Below are 3,520 nucleotides of genomic sequence, written 5' to 3'. Positions count from 1 at the left end.
TTTATTGTCTATGAGGTCATAGTGATGACTCTTCTAAGATTGGTGCTATGAGTCTGTGGTGGGTTTTTGTTTTTTTTTTTGTTGTTTTTTTTTTGTTTGTTTTTTTTGGTCAGTCTAAGTTCTTCCAATTTCATTGATCTTTCCAAAGAAGCAAACTTTAGTTTTGTTGCTTTTGTTTTCTTATTTTTAATTTATTTGTTTTTTTGGATCTTTTTTAAGTTTTATTTTCCTTATACTTGTTTTATTCCTAAATTCTTCTTTCTCTAGTTTTTTAAGGTGAAGCTTAAGTAACTGCTTTTAGATCATTCTTTTTCTTGTACATGATTTTATTGTTATACATGTCTCCTTCTAAGTATTGTATCCCACACATTTTAATAAGGTGATTTCTTCATCTAGGTTTGAGTTCAGTCTGTTTTTATTGCCCCTCAAACTTTTTTTTTGACCCATATATTGTTCAGGATTGCACTTACTAGCTATCTTCTCTGTGACTGATGTCTAGTTTATTTAATTGCATTATGATCTGAAGTCCTACATTATATGATTTCCAGCTTTTGTAATTTGTCAGGGTGTTTTGGGGAGGCTAGAATGTGAATATCACATGTGAGTACGGAGGGAACATGTAGTCTGCTGTTGGGAACGTACTCCACCCATGTCAGTTAAGTTAGTCTGAGTGGTGATATTCTGTTTTTTTCTGTGTTTTTTTTTTATTTATTTTTGAGAGACAGAGAGAGACAGCACAAGCAGGGGAGGGTCAGAGAGAGAGGGAGACACAGAATTGGAAGCAGGCTCCAGGCTCTGAGCTGTTAGCCCAGAGCCCGACGTGGGGCTCAAACCCACAAACTGAGATCATTGCCTGAGCTGAAGTCAGACGCTTAGTGAACTGAGCCACCCAGGTGCCCCTGATTGGTAATATTCTTAAGCTCCAGGAGACCTTACTGATTTTCTTTTTTTGCCTTGTTTTATCTACCAGGCTTTAGGCTCTTCCCTTGGCTCCCTCTGGGCAACCTGATATGAAGAAAGTCTGGAAGCTCCCTCATTTGTTGCTTGTGAGAGATTAAACCCCACAACTCCTGACTGTATGTAGGACCTCTCACCTCATACCCACGGAAACCCAGCGAACACTCTTGAGTCAGCCTCCATTCCTTGCTCTTTCGAGCAATTTTTGAACCTGCACGGAAGGCTATCCTCAAATAGACCCACATGTAAATAATGTGTCTTCACCGACTGATTAGAAGCCACCAGGAACGGTATGTGGCCTGTTTCCACTCCTTGCTGGCAACCTCATGCTTGAGTTTGCTGCACTGAACTACATTTGTTGAGTTCCATAGAAACAAACATTCTGACCTAAGTTGGAATTTTCAATATTTGGCTTTGGAGGGACAGTCCTACAGATCTGCGGCTTCCTTCATGGCCTCGGGTCATGCATCTCAGTCTGGAATATCAGCCTGTGTTGAGAATAAAACTGATTGACAACAGGTTTGGGGGAAAGAGCCTTGCCTGTTGCCAAATTCATTGTGTGTCACAACCAAGTTTTGGTCTCTGTTCTGTAAAGGGCTCAAAGGCTTGCATCCTAGGCAAAATATGGGCACATCCCTTGGTCACTCAAACAGAAGTCACTAATGAATTTTTAAAAATAGAGAGTAAGAAGAGAAATGCAGTCATTATCTCGAATGCTGAGGTCTGTTCATCTAAGAGCACAAGGCTCACCATGACCCATCAACACACCTCTGCTGCTGTTATCTGTGCTTCTGTTACAGCAAAGATCTTGACCGTCAGGATTATAGAGCAAAACATTTGTCACTCCTGTGGCACAGAAGAGGTTAATTCAAAGCTGACAAAGCTCAGCTTCAAAGCAGCCATTGCCTTGGGAAAGGCCACAAACCCTGGAGATGCTAATTTGAGGTTTTCCGGAGGAAGAAGCTCATGTATATGAGCAAGGTAGAGAGGAGTTTGTCTGAAGTATATCATAACAACAATTAAAAAAAATGGAAGGATAAGAGAAAAATAGAAACGTGGGTACAGAGAAGGAAAGAACAAAAATTTCTGAAACAGAGGTCCACATTTTGACCCAATCCAGTTTACTAAAGTAATAGAACATAACATAAAGGGGCACTGACTGACTTTTGTGTCTCAACAGCTTTGCTATTTTTCTTCCTTTTTAATATGGAAGGCTTCGTGAATTTGTGTGTCATCCACGTGCAGGGGGCATGCCACTCTTCTCTGTATTGTTCCAATTTAATATATGTGCTACTGAAGCAAGCACTCAACAACTTTGGAATTAGCTTTAATATCTGCAAAAGGAACCCACCGGCAAATCTTCATGGTTTTAATCTTTATGGTCTTGGCTCAAATTACAGACATCCCAGGAGATTCCACATATTATGCAAGATATTCCCTATACTCTTAAAAAACTTATAAAATATAAAATAAATTACAGATGCTCCTCAGCTTAACCATCAAATCTATCGCCTTGCCTGAATTCTGCATGACCATAGAATCCATTACACTGAAATAGATCAGAATGGGCATTACTGTTACCCAATGAGTAGTAAGTTAAAATTAAATTGGTCTTTGGAATTTTCAAGTTGTCTTGATAAAATAGGACCCTATAGACCTTACCTCAGTTAACATGTTATGACTCAATGTAAGTTAAAACAGAGATTTCAAGGATTAAAACCTGCCATTCAATTTTTAAGCTATTTTTTAAAGCTAATAATCCTCACTGTCTCTTCACTCAGTCCATTAGCCTGTTCTTAAACATAGAGGAAAAAAAAGTGGCTCTTCAAAGTAGATTATTGCAACCTTAATACTGTGGCACCCATTGAAACCTCCATGCACAATATTATTGAAATTTTGGGCTCTATCTAATCAGCAGCTGGTAATCTCTCTAAAAATCTCATATTAGATTTGGCTAATATGTTCTGTTCAGTGTTCTTTCAACAATCTCATAGCTGAAGTTTTCTTTCAGCTCTGAAGAGATACTGCACATCCTCACCTGTCTGCCCATGGGGTAACTCAAAGCCTTGACATCACGTAATCTTTGCAAGAAGAACTTAACTTCCTTCAACTTTGTCTGGGAGCCCAGGCATGACATCACATTTGTCATACCCTCTTTCAGGGACATTCATTTGGCACACTCATTCAGGACATACAACCACTCACAGAGGAGCTCAGGAAAAACAGAGATATTAGGCCTTATACCATTACTGGGTAAATAAAGGATTTGCCATCTCACAACATTAAAAAAAATGTCCACCAACTTTTCAGCCATTTTGGCTTCTGAAAACAACATGGGCCTCACTTCCAAATTTTATTTGAGTCCCTGTATCCTTTACTTGCAAATAGTCCCTCCTTGACTGAGGATTTTACAACAGAAAGCTCTAGAATCTGTCAGAATCGCAATAGAACAGTCTTTCCCATCAATGTCTCCTCCCTCACAAGAGGCTCCTTCACTGAGGAGGCTTCAAAAACCTCCCCTCTGGAACACACATGACAGCCTTTAGTTGACCATAAGTTGACC

The 3,520-nt window shown here is 39.4% G+C and overlaps 1 non-coding gene across 1 annotated transcript; it reads right to left on the bottom strand.

Annotated features, from left to right (window-relative positions):
• Window positions 1-2,157: 2,157 nt before the first annotated feature.
• LOC115279539 lies at window positions 2,158-2,263 on the bottom strand. Its single transcript, XR_003903499.1, has one exon. It is a non-coding gene; the product is annotated as a U6 spliceosomal RNA (small nuclear RNA).
• Window positions 2,264-3,520: the final 1,257 nt, after the last annotated feature.

The sequence above is a fragment of the Suricata suricatta genome, chromosome 15 (assembly GCF_006229205.1).
Source record: "Suricata suricatta isolate VVHF042 chromosome 15, meerkat_22Aug2017_6uvM2_HiC, whole genome shotgun sequence".
NCBI lineage: Eukaryota > Metazoa > Chordata > Mammalia > Carnivora > Herpestidae > Suricata > Suricata suricatta.
Note: the sequence above shows the minus strand (reverse complement) of the source record. Positions and strands in the feature narration are given on the sequence as shown.